The sequence below is a fragment of the Delphinus delphis genome, chromosome 3 (assembly GCF_949987515.2).
Source record: "Delphinus delphis chromosome 3, mDelDel1.2, whole genome shotgun sequence".
Lineage (NCBI taxonomy): Eukaryota > Metazoa > Chordata > Mammalia > Artiodactyla > Delphinidae > Delphinus > Delphinus delphis.
The window spans coordinates 152,070,155-152,092,997 of NC_082685.1; the positions used below are offsets into that span (position 1 = coordinate 152,070,155).

Consider the following 22,843-nt stretch of genomic DNA (forward strand, 5'->3'; position numbering starts at 1 on the left):
TACATAAATGATACTGAAAGTGGTAATAAATTATACAAATATTTATAAAATATGTATATAACTGATTATATAAGACACATTAAATATACATTAAGCATATATATACACATAGAGAGCATATACATGCATACACATACACATATATATAATTATATTTTGGACATACTTGTTAAAATAAAATATTTACATGAAAATTAAGCTTATGTGTATGTCTGAGCCTAAATATATTGATATGATATTCAATATATCAGCCTTCACATTTTAAAAAGTGTTGAATTGTACTTTCATTTTATTTACTTGAAATTGGCTTCAGAATACTTTATGTTGAATCTCACAAATATACAAATACTTTGTAGATTTTATTTCATACAATTTAAACTAATATTCGCTTATGAACGTGGCCTCTATATTTTAATTGTCTAGCTTATAAAATATGGTGTCAATCTAGATTCTTTAACAACCTAATAGAAGCTGATTTATATTTTGTTTCTAAATATCTTATGGAAAGTTATTAATAAGAATGAGACTTTTTGTTTCTTATGTAAAGTCTTAATTCTTGACTTTATTTCCATCCATTTAAATTCTCAACATAAGCCAAATTACCTTGAAATACTTGTGGATCTCAAATGTCATTTCAAGATCAGAGAACAGCAGTCCTTCTCCTTTTAAGTATAAAAATGGATTAGCACCTATTTTACAAAGTAATCACCCATATAATGGTAATGTCACTATTCCTGGTGAATATGAACTAGAAATTAGTATTGAACAAATTCTACAAAGAGTTAAAACAAAGCCACAAGGTGATTCCACCATGAGGTTCTGTCTCTGGCTCCTAATCAGCCCTTTCATTTGAGGGTATCTCACTATTGACTACAGCCACTATCGAGTTGTTTTGGTTACACTCAGAGTTTTAATACTGTGTAAAAAAAAAAGCTACCAACTACTCTGCAGAAAGAGGCACAAAGTTATAATGTTCAAACATGTGTGATAATACACCAGGGGAATACTTGACCTCAAAACTTTTTGACTTTCAATGAAGAAAGTTTTGAAAGGAAGTAGCAGAGCCTAGCACAGTCCATTATGAGTAGAACGTTTATGTCTAACAAATAGTATCATTTAAATCAAAGTAAGCCAAACTTCAGGAAAAAGTTAACATGGTAATAAAATTTATTCTCTGATCAGTTGTTATAACTTCCAAGCATTAATTGTCCTTAAACTACTTTTCCTCTCCTAGGAATTATGTAATATCCAATTAACTCACGAAATGGGCTTCTTTTCTGGGCTCCTTTGAAATCAGTAAAATTAAGCAGTTAGACCGGGTGTTCTTTACTGCTACCTAGTTATTATGTATAATAGAGGATACCTAATTAAATTTGAAATTCAGATAAACAGTAAATAATTTCTTAGTATATAATTTTTAGTAAAAGTAAAAGTATGTCACTGGTATTATAACCAACCACCAATATTTGGGATATATTTATACTAAAAAATAAAATCTCTTGTTTATCAGAAATTTAAATTTAATTGGATGTTCGCTCTTTATTTGCTAAATCTGGCAACCCTACTACTACTGCAGCTACTACTTCTACTACTACTACTGGCTAACATTTATTACTGGCTTAGCATGTGTCATATACTGTTATATGCATTGTCTCATGACCCTCACAGAAATCACGCAAGGTGGATGTTATTATTATGATGCCTATTTTACCAAAAAGAAAACTAAAGCAAAGAGAGGTTAAATAACTTGACAAAGGCCACACATCAAGTGGTGTGGCTGGTTTCAAAACCATTCATTTTAAATTCAGAGTCCACATTATTATAATCTAAGGTTTATGTTTTATAAGATTTTTTAGAATTCCATCCCATATAAGATGCTGCATTCGAATGTGATTAAATTCGCTATTATGAGATATATTCTGTGGGCCAAAAGATATAAGCTCGCTGCCAATATGGAGAAGAGAATTTGATAGCGGAATGAAAGAGGATTCAGTTGCCTGGGTGATTTATAGCACAAAAAGAGAATTTTCTCATTTCTATCAAGAGAGGAAAGTCTATTTTTCAAAACATTTGATCACATAGTTTTTTCTTGACTTGTGCAAATTTCTAACTCACAACACAAGTGTATATCACCACTGTTAAAACAGTCTTTGCAAACAGGAGCATTGCCTATTTATTTCAAGGTAGGAAAGTACTAATATGACACACATTTCAAAATAATTTTGTTGTATATTTGTACTATAATTTGTCTGATTTCCCAATGTCTTCCAGTTGTGGAACCTGATGATATTAACCTGCAAGATAAACCCTACTGTGTGTCTGAACCAGTTCTGATGAATGTGGGCTCTAAATCAGGTTGCCTCTACCAGAAATCACTATAGGTAGAGCGATACATTGGCTCAAACCATAACTCTAAGTAGGTAATTAGCATAAACATGTTGAATGAAAGGGCATAAATATAGAAGTATATAAAATTCTCTTGACTATTTTATGGAACATTATTTGGGTGCCACATAATACTACCACCAGTGTTCCTTATTCTGACTTCATTTTGTTTTCTGGCTCCTTTTCTCCTACCTGAATTTACTGTAGTGACAGGTGTTTCTTGTTCATCTTGTTTTGGCTTCTGCATCTGGATTCACTCCTGGTACGTGGTCACACATCCCTGGTTGTCAGGAGGCTTAATTCCTGCTTTCTGGCATAAGCCCTTGAATTCATTCAGATCCTCCAATAGGTTCCCAGTAGCGTTTCCTTCTCCATCCTTTCAAATCAGCTTACATCTATTCAAACAACCTACTCCAGTCAATTACCCAGTTATATCCATGGAATATACCCCTGGTTGGCCCCATGGATTACAGCATATGCAAATCCTCTTCTAGTCAAAATCCATATTTAAAGTTCTGCTTTCACACCAGGACTGGATCTTTGTCTGTGTGGCTGAGACCTTAATATTCTCTCTAGTTTCTGGCAGGTCTGTGGAAGATTGTTAATATAGAACAATGCTTCAGGTCAACAGAGTGAAACATCTGAACTATTTCTACCATTCCCAATGCAAGGATTGAAATTACTTATATATATACATTGACACAAATCAATTCTGTAATACCTTTGTACTTTGGACATTTGATCCCTGCCTCTCTCTCTCTTAACTATCCCTCATCTCCACGTACCTTAAAAGAAGACTGCAGTTAGATCATTCCACCTTTAGTAAAAATTGATCTCCCAGCTAATCTATTTTTTGTTGCATTTAAGCTTTAAATCACTCTATGAGTTTTTTCCTTCAGCAACACTTCCATTCTACGTTTTTTTCTTTTTATCTCTTTAATTTGTTTTTATCCTTTTGATTTTTTGTATATTTTTTAAGCTCTGGGGAAAATATTTAAATTAATTAAAAACAAACATTTTAGTCAAATGTACTTGCTTATGTTTTTTTATCTCTAAGCATAATGAAACCATTGTTCTTAAGTAATATGACATATTTTCTCATTTCCAGTTTTCTTTTTTTTTTGAGGGGCAGGGAGTTAATTTTTTTGTTGCTTTTTGCATTTTGCTTTTAACTTCACTGGTGATGTCTGTACTAAATTTAGAATAATTCGACAGCTTTGCTTCCTCAGTTTCTCTCTTGTATAGACTTCAATATAGCCCATCATTTTGACCAACTTATTTATTAATTATCTGTGTTTATATTGACAGTTGCCATTTTAGGCCTTGATTGTTTTAAACTGTTTCCATTTTCACCCAAATAAACATATTTTTACCACCTCCAGTCAAGCACATTGACAGGTTTATCATATAAAATCCCCAGAAAGAGCCATCTTCTAAAATATTGAGAATGACCTCTTCTTTGTGTGGAGGTCCTGAATCACATAAACCAGATATTGCTGAAATCTGAGTGATATGTAATTTCATTCTGCTCCCTTTGCTGTGAAGTATAGAACCACTGGTGTCATGAAATCGAAGAAGGATAAAAATGAAGGTCTTTACTGATAGAAGCATGTGCAGTTTATATTAGATTAAGAGAGATGGAAACAGATCTGTAGCTTTTGAAGTACGTGAAAAACTACAGTAGCACCAAAGATACTGGCGGGTCAGGGGTGTAAATGCAAATAACTACTTTAGGGACAGACTGCTCAAGATCCATATTGAGAACCTACGTGTCGCATATTTCCAGAAAATCAATTTATTTTCAGTAACTTGGGAGTGCTATGGTTTATGAAATAGAGGTATAGTTCAACTGTCAGCACAAAGCAGGACTTCAAAGGGAGTTCACCCCTGTTGTTTTGCTCCTTTAGGAGAAAAACACCAAATATTTTACTTTGCTATGCACTTTTCAGTTTTCCACCTAAATTCATCCCACAAGATGTCTTAGTAGATATGTTCATTGCTTACAAATTAAAATAATTTGAACCTATGCATGAACGTGCTCATATGATAGCTGAGTCATAAGTGAACTTGTCAAGCTGAATAAAATATTTAGACAAACTATGATAAAAATAATTTTTTACTTGTCACTGACTAATAAGTTGAAGTAAGACTCTGCCTACTGAACACACCTACCTGCAGATACCTTTGGGTTGTAGTAAATAAAGAGTAAGTTCCTACTTATATATTAATATCCCCTCAAAATAAATTATAGTCAATGTACAGATATTCTGAAATGTCTCCTTCAATACTTTGTAGTGCATAGTGGTAACGGGAAACATTTGCCAAGCCCTATTAGTTGTCATAATGAAAAAAAAATCCAGTTCCCAGAATTATATATAGTATTGTATCTTATTAATGATTAAACAAAAAGTATGTTATTAAATCAATCTACTATTTACTATGTAATCACTTTTCTGTTTGGGAAAATATTTCTTAAAATACCTTGAATATATATAGAATATTGTAACTTATCATTTCTATTTCAAGTAGAATCTCTTTCTATTAATAATAGAACCAGGATTTATATTTCACCTACTGGCGTCTAAAGTGTTTTCTTCCTCTCTTCCAATAACCCTAATCAAAAAAATATTTTATTGACATCCCGAGATCTGATAGTTTTGGTTTTCTTCCAGGGCCAAGACATGACATTTATTTAGCTAAACGTTTGAATCTCTGAGGAAATGAAAATATGAGTTAGTATATAGGAATGGTGCTATAGAAGTACACGAGCCTTCTGTGGCTCAGAATTCAAATTTTACTGATGTACTTTTTTGTATATCTGTTCTGCCACAGGAATTCTGTTATTCTGTAATAGATAAAAAGCAGGTATTACCTGGAGGTGGAGGTAGGGATTATCTTTGCAGAGTTAGTAAATGCCTATAGTCATGTATTCAAAAGCCTTTAACCTTGTCTTAAACCTGATTTTGGCCAGAAATTCAGCATTGTGTTTCATATCCACAATTTCCATAAAATGTAAATGCTTCTGTTTAGGCCTTATTCCAAATATAGAACTTGACAATTTAATAGAGAAAAAAGAGAAAGTGAGAGGGCATTGGTATCCTGAGGTTTGATGAAGAGAAGGGAGAGCAACAAAACCAAAAAATAAAACTTTGAGTAGAAGAGACAAATTTTGAAAGGATCATGCTTTTTGCCAGGCTTTACCAATGGTTGTCTGGGAAGTTGTTTAGCAAGTATTTAACCCAGCATTGAGTATAGGACCTAAGTGTGAATTACACATGTTTAGAGGCCATATTAAAAAATATATATGAATACAATGAGCATATAATTTTTTAAAAGACAGAAAACTTAGCAAATCTTAAATATCTTTCTTTGCTGGCACCAATATCTAAAGAGTTATTTCAAAGTCAGCTGATGAAGGGCACATGTTGTAGTGGCTGATACTTCTTTCCCTAGCATCCTAGCGATGGTATAGGAAGTTCTTCTTAGAGTGCCTGGTAGACAGCAACACTTCAATTCATTTTAGCTATGTATAATGTGAGCATTAATAATACAAAATGAGAGAGCCATTGTATTATTTGGGAAATTACATCCTGTTTTCTGAAAACATGCTATTTATAAATGTAAGAGTTGTCTCAATCTCACTAGTAGAGTGGATTTCCTAAAACATGACACGAGTCAAAGAGGAGATGTGCCAACAGCAATGGGCAATGTTATTGATATGTCACGTATTACTGCTTATGGACATTTTTCTAATTATTTTTGAACATTTAATTCCCTAGTTTTTCCCACAGTGTGTATGATCTAGTTTCTACAGAAAAATTCCTTGTTGCTTAATACTCATAATCTGTTTCCCTAATTGAGATCTAACAAATATAGAGGCAGTTCATTGGCAGAACTATGTCATTTTTAAAAATTCAAATTATTTAAACTAAAAAAGAAAAGCAGTTCACTTATTCCTCCCAACCCTTTACCTCTTGTCTCTGGCAACTGCCAGTCTGTTCTCTGTATGTATCTATAAGCTTGAGCTTGTTTGTTGTTGTTGTTTTTAAGGGGTTTTTGTTTGTTTGTTTAGATTCCACATATAAGAGGGATTGTATGATATTTGTCTTTCTCTGTCTGACTGACTTCACTTAGCATAATGCCTTTGAATTCCACCCATGTTGTCGCAAATGGCAAGATTTCATTTTCTGTTATGGCTGAAAAATATTCATATATGTATACACATTGCAATTCCTTTATACATTCATCCACTGATGGACACTTAAGTTGTTTCCATATGTTGGCTATTGTAAACAATACTGCACTGAACATTGGAGGACATATATCTTTTTGAGTTCTGGTTTTCATTTATTTTTGGATAAATATTGAGAAGTAAAATTGCTGAATCATATGGTAGTTCTACTTTAAATTTTTTGAGGAACCTCCATAATGTTTTCCATCGTAGCTATACCAATTTGCATTCTCACCAGCAGTGAACAAGGGGTCCCTTTTTTCCACATCCTTGCCAAGGCTTATTATTTCTTGTCTTTTTGACAATAGCCGTTCTAACACATGTGAGGTGATATCTCATCATGGTTTTGATATGCATTTCCTTGATTATTAATTATACTGAGCATTTTCATGTACCTGTTGGACATTTGTATGTCTTCTTTGGAAAAAAAAATGTCTATTCAGATCTTCTGCCCATTTTTAATTGATTTATTTGCTATTAAGATATGTGAGTTCTTTTTATATTTCGGGTATTATCCTCTTATCAGATATATGATTTGCAAATGTCTTCTCCCATTCAATAGATTGCCTTTTCATTTCATTGATGGTTTCCTTTGCTATGGAGAAGTATTTTAGTTTGATGCAGTCCCACTTGTTTATATTTGCTTCTGTTGGTTAGAATCGTGCCATATGAATACTACTAAGTGTAAGGGAGTAAGCAATGTGAGTAGTTTTAGCCGGGCACATTGCTACCTCTAACATAATTAGACTAATTTTATTAGGGAAAAAAACAGGACTGCCCATTGGGTTAGCAAATGAAAGCATGTGTATAACACTTTATCTCTTTGGCTAACTAACGTATATTCACACACTCCTCTTAACAGAGAGGCACTTAGACACTCACCAAGGGAGAAACTCCAAATCATATTAAGTGACTGCTTTGAGCTTGTGGACCAAATTCTTTAGACTATGCTTTTCTTTTTTTTCTTTTTTCTTTTTTTTTTTTTTTGCGGTACGCAGGCCTCTCACTGCTGTGGCCTCTCCCATCGCGGAGCACAGGCTCCGGACACGCAGGCTCAGTGGCCATGGCTCACGGGCCCAGCCGCTCCGCGGCATGTGGGATCCTCCCAGACTGGGGCACGAACCTGTGTCCCCTGCATCGGCAGGCGGACTCTCAACCCCTGCGTCACCAGGGAAGGCCCTAGACTATGCCTTTCAATTTCCATTGATCCTGATGTTGTTCCTCATGACCTTACAAATAAAAGCATTAAAAATATGTTGCCTGCTTCCAACAAACTAGCATACAGTAAAGGAGAAAGAATTAATAACTGTGATGATAAAGAGAGAGAAAGTTAAAAACTAATAGAGAATACGAAACCAACAGCAATCACTGGTCCATGACATGTATCAAATTCTTCTGGTTAGGAATTAGGAAAAGTATATACTCCTGTTAGTGGAGGATATCACTTGGTTAGTCATTCATGCTACCACTAGTTCATTTCTCTAGGAGAATCTCCATGGTCCATTTTATTTCAAAATTTCATGGATCTGCCTCTGGGAAAATCATGCATAGTCATTACACACATTGTAAATCGACGTCAAGAAGATTGCCCTTTCCTGGGACAGTATAGCGTTTGTGCTCAAGGAAGTTATTGATGACCCATACTCTTTCCCTCTTACTGTTCAGCTACCCATATCATGTGATTTTTGTCTTCTTGGTTGTAAGATGTTTGCCCCATATCCAGTGATTAGAACTAAATTTCAAGCACGTAAAGGTAAAAGGCTAAAGAGTCGAGGGAGACATAGCTTTCTAAATTTTACCTTTTCATTTATGAAGAGTTGTGTTACACAAAGCCTATCATCACAACTGTGTTGGTTAGAATTCTGTCCCATGGAGAACATTGTCCACATGGAAACGTAGACAACTGAATATTTGGTGAATATTTGTAGCTGGGCACATTGTTATCCTAAACAAAAATGGGACCTTATGAATAAGAAGAGGAACATGACTGATATCAGACACACATCTACCAGAGTCAGCTATTCTTGCCAAAATATTGGATGGAGCACATGCTCGAACCAGTTCTTTCAGCCTGGGGTGGGGGGGAAGGGAGGGGACTAAAGTAAATTTTAAAAGCATACCCCCATTAACCAGAATCCACAGTGACAATTGGTATCTGATAATGTGTAGCACTCATGGTGATAAATCCAGATATAAACCATCCAGTGGAGCCAAAAGCAAGCTGTTTAAGGCTAAGGAGGGAGCAGAGTTGTCCTGACCAGAAGAGAATTCAAATTTATAGTGTTCATGAATATAGGTCCTGAATTTGGCAAATTTTTTGGACAAGATCCCTACACTGAACCATAAAGAGACGAACTGGTGAAAAACATACATTGCATTCTAGCAGTTGGGAAGTTGACCACAAAACTACTTCCTAGAAAAATATGCAGAGGAAAAGATGCAATCATGGACAATAAGGATTCATACAGATTTAGGAGATTTCAAAAAAAAGTCCACCATAAAATTTAAACAGGCAAGGAAGATTTTATTCAAGATAATCACAATAGGGAAGAGGCCAGAACTCAGTCTGAGCTCTGGAGAGGTTTTAAGAGCTGAGGTGGGAGGATCACGGTCAACCTGTGTTTGCTAACTGACCTATTCAAAGAAAAAGTAACCTTGCTCTCTTCATAACAGGAGGTAATTTTACAACTTGAAGCAAGGTACAGCACTGAAACCTCCTATCCTCCTATAGATCCTGAGAGATAGAGGCACTAACTTACTTGATGATTGCATTTCAAAGAATGGTTCCCAGGTCCTTGAGAGAACAAACCTGGGCTGTGAAAACAGCGACAGGTTTTTTTTTTCCTTTATTTTATTTTTTATTGAATGGAAGATACTTTAAATTCTACAGTGCTTTACAGTTTTCAAATTTTTCACACACATGATTTTATATAATAACCTTTTTTCCCCTTACTCCTATATTGCTCCTCCTTCTTCCCTCTCCCCACTTTCAATAGGTTTGAAAAAATATTTATACCTCAGAGGGGCAAAGAAAGAATTTACAATTATAAATTTTCTAAAGTAAATGCTCTTAAGAAAAGGGAGATAAAGAACGTAGAGTCAGGAGGAAGCCTGTCTAAAGTTCAGTCTAGCAGAGGGGAACATTAAAACCATTTTAATCAGAGGTACACAGAAAGCAGAGCACCATTACAAGCACTAAATGGACTCCAAAAATAGAAGAATTCATATCCAAGCAACTGGAGAACTCTATAGAGCAATTAGAAAAGAATTGAAAATAAGCACATTTGAAATGCACATGGAAATTTGGGAGAGGAAAATATGAATGGGACAAATAACACAGGTATAAATGAAGAAAGATAACAGACATATTGAAAATGAAAACATACCTACCACTCCACAGTCAAAAGAGTAGATTGGGCATTACTGAGAAAAACAGTTTAAATCAAAAGATAGCTCTAAGGAAATATCCCAGAATTTCATAGAGATTAATAAAGAGATGCAATATGTGGAAAAAATATTTCAGAAACATCGGTAATTAATAATAAAGTGCCAGCTTATATGAAACAGCAGTAGATAAAGGTGAGAAGACTTATGAGAAAAAAATTTGCAGTTATCATCCAAAAAAGAGGAAAGAAATTAATCTATAGATTGAAAACCCCATTGATGAAACATGCATCAGGAAAAAAGCCACACCCAAAGATGCTGTACACAGCAAAATACCAAAGCTAAAGAAAATCTTCTTAAGCTATTACAGGAAAGCTAAATAACCTGCAATGAGATGACAGTTACAATTAGATCAGTAGCATTCTCTTGTAGAAGCAAAACACAGCAGAGGACAATGAAATAAGACAATCTAAGTATAAGAGAAATATTCAGCTAAAATAGCATTTAATAATCTGGCATATGCTTAGGGTTGCTTTTACAAACTCTATTATCTATTTATTTTTTTCCAACTTTATTGACATGTAATTGACACATAACATTGTGTAAGTTTAAGGTGTTTGGCATGATGGCTTGATACATTTATGTATCGCAAAATCATTGCCACAGTAAGCTTAGGTAACACTTCCATCACTTTACATAATTACCGTTTTGTGGTTATATGTGGAAAAGACATTTAAATTCTACTCTATTTATAACTTTAAAATATACAATAAAATATTGTTAACTATAGTCATTATGCTGTACATTGGAGCCACAGAATGTATTTATCTTATAACTGGAAGTTTGTACCCTCTGACCAATATCTTTCCCATTTTCCCCACCCACCCCCAACCCCTGGAAACCACCTTTGTACTCTCTGTATAATTCAGCTTTTTTGGATTCTCCATATAAGTGAGATCATACACTACTTGTCTTTCTGTATCTGACTTATTTCACTTAGCATAAATGCCCTCAAGGTCTGTGTTGCTTCAAAGGCAAGGTTTCCTTCTTTCTCACGGATGAATAGTATTCCATTGTATATATACCACTCTTTCTTTATCTATTCACTTGTAGATGGACATTAAGTTTGTTTCTATTTCTTGGCTATTGTAAACAGTCCTGCAATGAACACAGTAGTGAAAATACCTCTTTGAAATCCTAATTTACATTTCTTTCTGATATATACCCAGAAGTGGGATCGCTGGATCATAGGGTAGTTCTATTTTTAATTTTTTGGAGAGCTTCTGTAATATTTTCTATACTGACTGTGCCAATTTCCATTCCCATCAATAGTGTACCAGGGTTCCCTTTCTTCCACACCCTCATCAATACTCATTATCTCTTGTCTTTTTGGTAATGGCCATCCTAACGGTATTAGGTGATGCTTCATTGTAGTTTTCACTCACAATTCCAGATGATTAGTGATGTCAAACACCTTTTAGTATACCTGCTGGCCGTTTGTATGTCTTTTTTGAGAAATGTCTATTCAAGTCCTTTGCCCATTTTTTAATGATTTTTTTTTTTTTTGCTACTGAGCTGGAGTCATCCTTTATATTAACATATTAACATATTTTGGATATTAACACCTTATCAGATATATGATTTACAACTATTTTCTCCTTTTCCATAAGTTGCCTTTTCAGTCTGTTGATTTTTTTTTTTTCTGTGCAGAAGCTTTTTAGTTTGACGTAGCCCCATTTGTTTATTTTTGCTTTTGTTGCCTGTGTTTTGATGTCATATCAAAAACATCGTTGCCAAACTGATGTCAAGAAGGTTATATCCAATGTTTTCTTCTAAGAGTCTTACATTTAAGTCTTAAATCCATTTTGAGTTAATTTTTGTGTAGGTGTAAGATAAGGGTCCATTTTCATCTTTTTCGTATGGATGTTCAATTTTTCCAGCGTCATTTGTTGAAGAGACTTTACTTTCCCCATTGCATAATCTTGGCATCGTTGTCAAAGATTAGTTGACCATATGTGCATAGGCTCATTTCTGGGCTCTCTGTTTTGTTCCATTGGTCTATGTATCTGTAGTAATGCCAGTACCATGCTGTTTTGACTGCTTTGTAATGTAGTTTGAAATCAGGAAGTCTGATAACTCCAGTATTGTTCTTCTTTTGCAAAATTGCTTTATCTATTAGATGTCATTTTTTATTTTATACAAATTTTAGAATAATTTCTTCTATTTCTGTGAAAAATGCTGTTGGAATGTTGATAGAGATTGCATTGAATCTATAGATGGCATTTAATGATCCGCTTCTTCCAGGGACATTGGGAAGTCAATCCCTTAACTCCAAGTGATGGGTATTGAATCACCTAAGGCAATAGTATCAAAACCACTCTCCCTTTTTCAAGTGGTTGTAGTATTAGCAAGATATGACGTATTCTGAGACACATGTCATAAAGAGAGGCTTTCTGTGGATATTCAAGAAATATTTTATTAATATAGTCTCAATTCCTGTTTCAGTTCTGGGTATTATTGTGTAAGAACATCATCCTTGAAGCTGATACAGTTGTTTTTTAATAGAGAATGAAGGCACAATACTAAACTCAGCTTCATGGAACTGTGGATGGCATGGCAGAAAGAAGGAACAATGCTAGGTTCTTGTTGATATCACTGACTTACTGAATTAAGCAGTCCTGGAAGTGCATTTTTCATGTGCTTCTTGTAATTCGAGATAGTAAATGTTCTAGATGTTAAAGCCCTCTCCAGTGGGTTTTCTGTTATATACTATCTAAAGAGCCCAGGTAATACAAAGGAGTGGAATCAGAATTTAAATTCTCAAAGATCACACCCCAGGAAGATTACTAAAGTTCTTACTTCAATAAGAAAAAAGATGAAAAAGAAGAGTGGAAGCATTTATCAAAGGCAAGCTAAAGCACATGAAATAAAAATATCTATAATAATGAACACATCATGACAACATAACTATTTGGGCAACTGGATTTGAGTAATTTTAAATTTTGGTCTCTGACAATCCTTTGTTTTCATTTTATTGAAAAAATATATGGCATTTTAAAAGATCAAGACCTCATAATTTTTAGAAAGTAATAGAAAGCATCAATTGAGTTATTATTAAGCTGCACTATAAAAATGTTGGGAAACATGTTAAATTATAATGGCAACTCGTAGGTGGTATACATTCCTGCATATATCTTGACCTCAATATTTACCCCAAATCACCTTTTGATCAGTCTTATACTTTGATAACTTTTTAAAAACTTGTCTGCCTTTTCCAGACCTTTCATTATGTTGCCATTTCATGATTTTATTTTTTTAAATGAAGAAACACTCACAGACTGCAAACATTTATTCAGCAAAATTATCCCAGCATCCCTCAATAACATTTTGAAAACAACCCTGTATTTTTCAAAATATGCTTGTAATAGGTGCTGCCAATACTCCCTCAAAAGTAATAGTTTTCTTCCCAATTTTATCATTGTTTCTTTGGTAGCCTTCTGTTTAGTTACATTTTTAAACATATCTGTCAAAATGCCATTCCTAACAAGCTTATATAAATTTAGCTTTTATTTAATTAACCTTTCTTCAGTAAGAATTTTTATTCAAAATTCTTTGTTTCTATATGTTCTGCATTCTCTTCATATGAAATGGAAAAGCTTTCTAGAATTTTTCTTTTTGAATATAGAGAGATGAATTTTAGCCGTGTAGAAGTTGAAAATTTGAATGATGTCAGTTGTAGTCAAGGTCACACCAAAAATATATTTTAATACAGGAGCTGGGCCTCCCTGGTGAGAACTACACAAGTTTGATATAGAAAAGAAGAATATAAGAACAACCCTTCTCTGGGCCCATCACCAATTTAAAACAACATGTCCTGTCCATAGCTGAGCCCACATAGACTATGCAAATGTAGACAGGGGGATAAGGCACCATAATCAGATACAGTAGGTGGAAACAAATATGCTTGAAAAGTGTGAATTTATTTAAAACAACAGACAGCTCAAGAAGTTACACTTTTTAGAAAAGCACATATTTTAAAAAATCACTTTGAGACAAACCAATTACCATATGCTGTGAGGTTTGAATTCATCCTAAAATGAAAATGTGTTAAAAACTGTCAATTACATTTTTTTTTTCTTTACTGGTGATGCTTTTGAGCATTTCCTTTTGGATTCTATCAATTAAGTGTTGGCTTTTTTTGTGAACTAGAGTACCTTACAGTAGTCAAATAACATAGGCAGTATGGGATAGAGAAATTAAACGTCACACACACAAATATACACACACACACAATGTTCTAGGTTCTAGTTTTACCAATTAATGCTTTTAAAAACACAACCCATATTAATTTATTTTTAGTAAGGCTGTAATGTGAGATGATGTCGTAGATTCTCCTTGCTGCTGTAAAAAATTACCATACACTTAATAGCTTAAAACAACACAAATTAATTGTCTGCAGGTCAGAAGTCCAAATGGATCTTGCTGGGCTAAAAATCAAGCTGTCGGGAGGGCTGTGTTTAATCTGGATGCCCACAGGGAAAATTTCTTTCTCTTGCCTTTTCCAGAGATTGTTGCCTCCCTGGCTTGTGACTCTGAACTCTGCTTTCCTCTTAAAATCATCACACCTCTTCTTGACTCTGATCCTCTTACAGTGACCCTTGTAATTAGACTGGGTCTTCCCAGACAAATCAGAATAATCTCCTCATCTCATGGTTTTTAATTAAAGCACATCTGCAATGTCCCTTCTGCTATGCAAGGTAACGTTTTCACAGGTTCTAGTGATAACAGCCTGGGCACTATTCTGTCTACCACAGATGATGTTTGTGACACAACATCAAATGCTCAGAGTACCCTCCTTTTCAATCCTAGAATATCTTCTTTCCTCAGCTAAAATATTTCATCATTTCATGAATTCTAGATTTCATATTTATAGAAAAACATACAAAATTATTCAAATACTTTTTACAAAAATTATGATGTTGCAGCTGAGTAAATAAAATAAATTTGAGAGTGTTTAGAAAATTTGAGGCTGTACACAGAATTTACACATTAAAAGAAAGATTTCTATAGAAAGTCTGTGAGAGCCTTAAAAATATTGCTAATGAAACAAACTCTTCCTTCTCTTTAAAAAGTTATTTACTTAGGAAAGAGTTAGAGAATAATAATGATGAGAAATTCAGTTTTTCATACGCACACATATTGATTTTATGTTTTATTTTTGTCTTTATGGAAATTTATGTTCTTCATATAAAACTTTAAAATTATAGGGAAAATTGCAACATCCACCTAAAGACAATCACTCTCAGTATTGCTCCTGAATTCTTTCATGTCCATGTAGCTTTGTGTTCCTTTTACATGCATTTTTTCATTAACATTAGTCCAATCATAGTTTATATATTTAATTTTTACCCTGATTTTTAACACATTTTTATAGGGAATACTTATAATATTATGCACTTAAAAGTTAATTAAATCATGTTTAATTATCTTGCATTTATTAATCATTTAGATTGTTTTTATTTTTCATTAATATATATGTAATGAACATAATAATGCACTTTTTGTCATGAGAACAATATAATGAATGTAAAATTTTAAAGCATTTCTAAAAGCTGCTTTTCTACCAGAGGTAATTAAATTTTATTGATGGAGGAACATAAGCCTGTATTTTAATCCACCTGAACATATTACAGATAAATTTCAGAGGATTAAATAATGTAAGAAAAGCCATGTTAATGAAGACTGTTAACATTATATAAAAGCATATGTTTTAGATATTTTTACCATCTGATTTTGTTTCTAAAATATGTCAAATGTATTTGAAATCTTTGATCAAATATCAAAAGAAATATGAAGCACGTAAGATATATCCAAAAAGAAAATAGAAATTAAATTTAGTGATGTCTTCTTTTTAAAATATTGAGCAATAAGGCTAATTAATTTGGTAACATAATCTAAACCAGTATTTTTCGATTAAAATAAATTTAAAAAACATTTCTCATTTTTCTATTGGTACCTTTTTGTCTCTGCTATATATTTAAATGAGTAATAAAGTATCAGATAAATGTTAATTACTCATATTTCACAGATTATTGTCCTGAAACACCCTTAAAAATATAAGTATTATGAAAAGGAGAATGAGAAATAGCAAGACATATTGTTATTGGGGGGAAAAACACTTAAAGGAAAACTCTTTGTTGTTTTAAGGAAAAGCCATCAGTATTTGATTTCCAAGCAAGAATAATTTCTGTTGTGGGAAAAAAGGAAGGTATTTTATTTAACCACAGTTTTATTAATAAGCCAGACTTTACATAACTCTGTTCTACCATTTACTAGAATAAAGGTCTGATATGCTATTTAAGTCCAGACCATAAAAAACATGCAGTTACTTGGAGATGATTTCACTCAGCAATACAATGAACATGGAAAGCAGTAAGGGGAACAAAACCATGCAGGAACGACATTTCAGCCTTTACACATTATTAATACTGACATCAATACCAAGATTTTTACTCTCAGACAAGGATGGGCACATTGAGTTATAGAGCATGTGGCAAAAGTTGGACTTTAGTATGTCATTTGTTTGAATGTCTCTAGATTTCTAGCAATATGTTTAATTAATAATACCCTTTTAAAAAATAACTGATTAAATTTAATTTTGGATTGATAGCACATACATATCTTACATAAAGATAGCACAAAAGTAAAGATACACACACACACAAATCACCAAAGCATTAGCATGAGCATTGCCACTCATACCAGCAAGTATCACATCAAAATAAAGATAAGGTGCAAAACTCACGTGGTTCTCTTAGAAACACAGCTGCCCATCCAGAGAACCATCCATAAACTTATAGTGATTCAACGTGATCCTTCTTAAAAAACCAGATTTATTTGAATCAGGATTGGAAGCTTTCCTGGAAGAGAGTTTAAAAGGTTGGCTAGACAAATTGCTATAAAAGAAATAGGATTACATGGAGTCTCTTGGATATTTAAATTGAAAATAAAAATTAGAGACCTCTATCGATATTATGAACATCTTAGTATTTCCCATTTCAGCATTAAAGTCTTTCTTTTCTGTGTCCTAGTTGTACAAATTTTACTGACCTCATTTATAGAGATAAATGGTAGAATAACCATGACAGCACAAATTATAAAGATATGCTTAATGAATAAGTCAGAAGCTGGTTGTTGAAAAGATGAATACTTTATACAAAATTTTAGTCGATCACTGGAAGAAGATTGAAGTTACAAATAAGAAAACATTAGAAAAAAATAAAGTCTTTTTAAACAACCTAATGTATCATGAAACATTAAACAGGTCCTCATCAATATCAGCTTGAATCAAAGGTAATAGTGATTGAAATTAATAACAGGAGTATAAAATGGACAGATAAGCAACAAGATACATAGACTATATTCCCTTTTTATTACAAAATAATTTTAGGGTGCAAAAACCAGTGTTGCTGTATCCTAAAGATCTGTTGAGAAGTTATGGATAGTGTTTTCATTCACAAGTATTAAAATACTTGTCCATCAAAATACGTATATTTTGGAACATGGTGATCATTACATTAAAATACTTAATTTTGTATAGTACTTTAAATTATGTTAATAAAGCTGCCTGGATTTCTTAAAATTGTAATTTTTTTTTCTCAGAATGGTGGATACTTGATAACATTTCTGAACCTCTCCTTAGTAAAAGTGTTTGCATGACAGTAAGAAAGACCAACTGGCATTATGCATATTGAAAACCTGAGTTTTTATATTTTTTCCACAGTGTGATAGATAAATACCCTGAAATTGAGTATCCTACGTGCTGCTAGATTTGATGTTGCTCGCTAGGTACTCGAAGGGCAGAGCAACTTGATGTACATTTATCTAAAAAATAATATAAAATGATTTAATGACTATATTGTATATATTCTTGTAATTTTATGCACGATTCTTTAATTAAAAGCAGCTGTGTAGAACAGACAATACTGAAAAGCATGGATAGGCCAATATGATAAAATATGGGTCATCAATTAAGTTATATTTATAACTGACTTGATTGAATCATTAAATAAATTAAATGTTAATTTTGAAGAAAATATCATTAGCCACAAATTTAAAAGATGGCACATAATTTTTCAATTCAAGAGAAGTATAATGAGCTAATTTCTAAGCTCGATCTAAGTATAATTTGGGCATTTTTGGATGCATAATAAAGACTTCAAGTGATCTGAACAACGCAGAGTAGTGTTATAGTAAAAACATACCACAAATCATAGCAATTAAAGCCACCCTGAGAGGTTCTCTTGTGTGTTCCCTTAATCCAGTTCAAGTCCTAAAACTCGATTATTATAGAAAAATTCATTATATTTTGACCTCCAGAGAAAGGAGTTTCACAAAATATAGCTCTTATGAGTATACCTTTACATTCGTGGAACTCATTCCTGTCACTTGCATTTGAGTATTTTTAACATCTAGCTCTATTTATGATGCAGTTATACATGCTCTGAAAATCTTTGTTTCACATTTCCCATGGGTATATTCTTAAAAGTTAGATATAAATATATTACATAGAACCTCCACTCTGATATTATATCAGTGAAATATAATCGAAGATGTGTTATCTAAAATCTTATACCTTAAGCCAACTCTTGCCTAGATTTCTCTAAGATGTTGGAGAGGACGCTGCTGGTTGACAAGTCAATAACCATTGCAATTCATCCTTATTAACAAACAGATAATATAAATTGATGAAATTTACATGCAAGCAAACAGGGAATAATTTGTAATTGTTCCAAGCCAATTATGACATTTTTTATTCTTTTGTGCCAATGACTGGTCTAACTATGAATTTTTTTTTTCTCTTACTCCCTTCCTGTCCAATCTGGGGGGCTCTCTAGCCAGGATATAAACCCTGGATCTACGATAACTATCTCAGAATTGTAGAGTGAAAGCCTTAGAAATAAGGCTAATTTCCCAAGGGTAGCAAAGGAGGAGAGAAAAAGGCCTGAATCCAAGAACAGCAACCACAGACCCTTTGACTACTGACTACTCATTAGGGAATAACAAAATCCAAAACTCTTGACTATTCTTTAAACATACAGTAAATATTCTTAGCGTTTAAGCTATCTTATTCACATTTTCTGTTATTACAGCCAAAAATATTCCTTTCTCATACAACTTTTATTTGCCTTGATCTTTTTTTTCTCTTGTAACACAATGAGCTTAATTTTGAGTTGCATAAACCTAAGAAAGGATGACCTTGTTTTTATTTTCCTCAGTCATTCTTAATTAATGTACATGTTTTATGAAAAGTAGAAGATAGTGATTTAGAAAGAAAATAAAATAGTACTCATGTTAATATTTTATGTTAATTCATCAAATTTCCTAATATACACATACACACATAAATGACAGAAATAAGTGTATTTCAATGGTGACTATATATCTATGTATGACTATATGCATACAACTATATATATATATATAGTTGTATGCTAAGACATGTAGTTTTGTTACTAATTTTTTAAATAATTTTATTTTTTAGAGCAGTTTTAGGTTCACAGCAAATAGAACACAAGGTACAAGATTTCCCATATAATTGCTGCCCTCACACATGCATAGCTCCCTCAAATAATGACATCTCATACCACAGTGGTAAATTTATTACAATTGATGGGCATATATTGATGATTATACTACATGATTGTCACTCATACGCTGACTCATTCTAATGTACAGTCTATGGGTTTTGAAAAATGTATAATGAGGTGTATACGTCATTATAGTATCAATCAGACTAGTTTGCCCTAAACATATGTACAAAATGTTCATATCAAAATAAAGATGAACTACTCACAGCTAGTACACTCATTTATACAGCTAATAACATGAATATAGCTCATATATATAATGCAAACCTATTAAGGTGGTTTTTTAAAAGTTATTTCCATAAAATGTATTTTATAGCTTTATTGATGTAAAATTGATACACAAAAATGCACATATTTAATGTATACAATTTGATAATTTTCTACATATGCATGCACTCATGATAATAAACATAACTACATATCCAAAAATTTCCTTTTGAACTTGTAATATGATATATTAAAATTGTTGAAAAAGTTTTAACCAGAATGAGACATATGTTTGGTTGTTTTAAATTTCTGGTATCATAGTATATTTCTATTTTTAGAACTTTATTTTCAGCTCTGAATAACTTTCCAAAAAATATTGATTTGTGTCTGAATAAGCAATTACTGAAAATTGATTCTTCAACTAAATAGGAAATTTTCACAAGATTATACCTTATTTCAAGCTGGCAACATTTTTCTTAAAGTCTCTATTTTTTAATCAAAATCAATGAAAAATAAATATTTATTCATGATGTATTTACTTTATTTCAAATCAAATTGCAATATAACTATTCCAATTAAGCCAGCATTCTTATATTTGATTAAGAAAATGAAATTATCTAAAATAATCCATGTTATGACAATAATTACCCAAGTTATAAAAATTAAGTAACAACTATAAATGGTAACAATAGCAACTAAGTGTAGTCATGGATACCGTTGTGTCTAGCAAATCTAAGGAAAAAAGAAAAAGATATTTTCTATTTCCCCATGTCAGTCACATATCATCTAGGAAAAGATTCTGGTTTGGTTCATGTTCCATGCTTACTTCAGAACAATTTTTGTGGTCAGAAGTACAATGGTCAGGTCTGAGTCCTGGGGTTTTGTGAAGCCAAGAAAACAGTATTTTTACTGGCTGGAGAAAATTTCTCAATAACGGATTGGTGAGCTTGGGCTGCTGATCACACAAAAAAATAGATGCACACTGAATGTGCATCTAGGGTAAAGAGGTTTTTAAAATATTATTTATATTCTGGTTCATATTATTATTTCCCAGAAAATAGCCTTAATGTTCTGAATGCCTTTAAGTGAGATTTTAATATAACTAAGCAACATTATAAAGCTAAAATCCATAGATGAACAATGACAGTAATCATCCAAAATAACATTGAAAGAATATATTTCTAGCAGTTGTATTTTCTTGTAAATTGTTCTAAGCCACAATTTCTTCTCTGCCTATTTTTATATGTGCACGCCATTTTGCTGTAAGAAACCAGAATACTTTAAAAAAAGACGTTATTTCATTTTTGTATTATGACAAAAATCCAAGAGAGCTCACACATTGCCCTCTCATGAAATTTGCTTCTCAGACAATATTTTAAGGTTTGCACCTTTTTTTTTTTCACATGCTTACAGCAATCATTTAGTTTGAATATCTGTATCGAATAACAGGAGATACTATAAAGCAGATTGTATTTTTTCACACTTTTGGCTACATATATGTATGAATATCTTACTTCTTCCTAAAATAAATCCAGTCCTTTGCCAGTATAGTTAAAATTCTGAAGTTTATTACTGCTTTATGGAAATGAAGTTCATTTCAAGATTAACTGCTGCATTTAAAACACTCAAAAAAGTCATGAAAAATTTAATGCAACCTTAAATTTTGAACATATTTTTATAAGTGTACATGTTAAGAGCACATTTCACTTAGAAGCTTACAACACATCTCTTGTTATTTTAAAGACATCAGAATGTACTTAGATTAGTGTGTTTTGTTGTTTTAAACATAAGCCTATTAAATTAGGGAGGATAAGCTAACTTAGTTCATTTGCTGTTTTAAAGGTCTTCTAAAAGTTACCACTATCACTAATTATTGTTGAAACATAGTTATAAACCTCCCTGCCACCTCTTATATGTCTCCCCTAGGGAGACACTGTAAGAAATGATCCATAAAAGCAGATTTAAAAGTGGTCTCAACAATAGTGTATAAACAACTATAGTAATATTTGCACAGTAAAGGCATTGAAATAAACCAAATGGTCTCTTTCCCATCTTGAAGGTTAAATTGAGTGCATATTTACTTTCTCTTTAATTATAACCTTTATTGTTCAGGGCAACTTTCAAACAAAAGACATTGTGCATAATTCAAATATAATTTTTCAGGTCAATGCATAAATTGAAAAAACATAGCATAGTATTTAGATAACTCATATGGCTAGGCATTGCATCTTTCTAAAAATTATAGCTTATTTTTTAATTTAGTTGATATGGAAGTTGTGTATACCTTCGTTCCTTAGCTATATTGAGAGATCATTTTGCACAGAGAATCTTTTTATCATTTGCTTCTGAACATTACATAACCTCTTGGAGCCTCATTTGTAAAACATATAGGAGAATACTTAAAACACAGTGTTTCCTTGAGAATCAAATATGGTGATACCCATTAACCAAGCACAGTAGATCATACCAACTTTTAAAAGTAGGTTAATTAAAAGTAGGAAATTTAAAACTGAACATATCAACCCACAAATTAGACTAATTATCAGCACTCCTTACTTACCCTTGACTAAAGAATAAAGGATATGTCAGCTATTGAATGTGAAATATTGGAAGTCTTTATTAAGCCTAATAGTGTTCTATGGTATACTTCTTTTATCAATATCAATATGATAAATGAAATAACTGATAATTATTAATCCATCCCATGATGTATCTACAATGTAATGTGTCTGTTTTCTTGATTTTATACATCAGGAAACAGGTATTGAGAAGGCTTATAATTTGCCTCAAATCACTAATCCTTCTACCCAGTATCATATTTAAAGGATAATGTCAATTATTAGATATCAAAACATTTTAATAACTGTTAAACAAATTTGACAATACAATTAGACAATATATCTGTAAGATGTCTGAAACAGTGCAGGAAGCAAAAAAGGCAACCTAGTCCATTTACAGAAGGTGACACTTAAGTTCACTCCCATCT

At 32.5% G+C, this 22,843-nt stretch overlaps 1 long non-coding RNA gene across 1 annotated transcript in view; it reads right to left on the reverse strand.

Annotated features, from left to right (window-relative positions):
• LOC132422305 (uncharacterized) overlaps nucleotides 1-22,843 on the reverse strand; it is a 60,587-nt gene that overhangs the window by 18,137 nt on the left and 19,607 nt on the right. Inside the window, exon 2 of the long non-coding RNA XR_009518844.1 lies at nucleotides 16,806-16,920. This is a non-coding gene — a long non-coding RNA (uncharacterized lncRNA). The remainder of the gene's footprint in view (nucleotides 1-16,805; nucleotides 16,921-22,843) is intronic.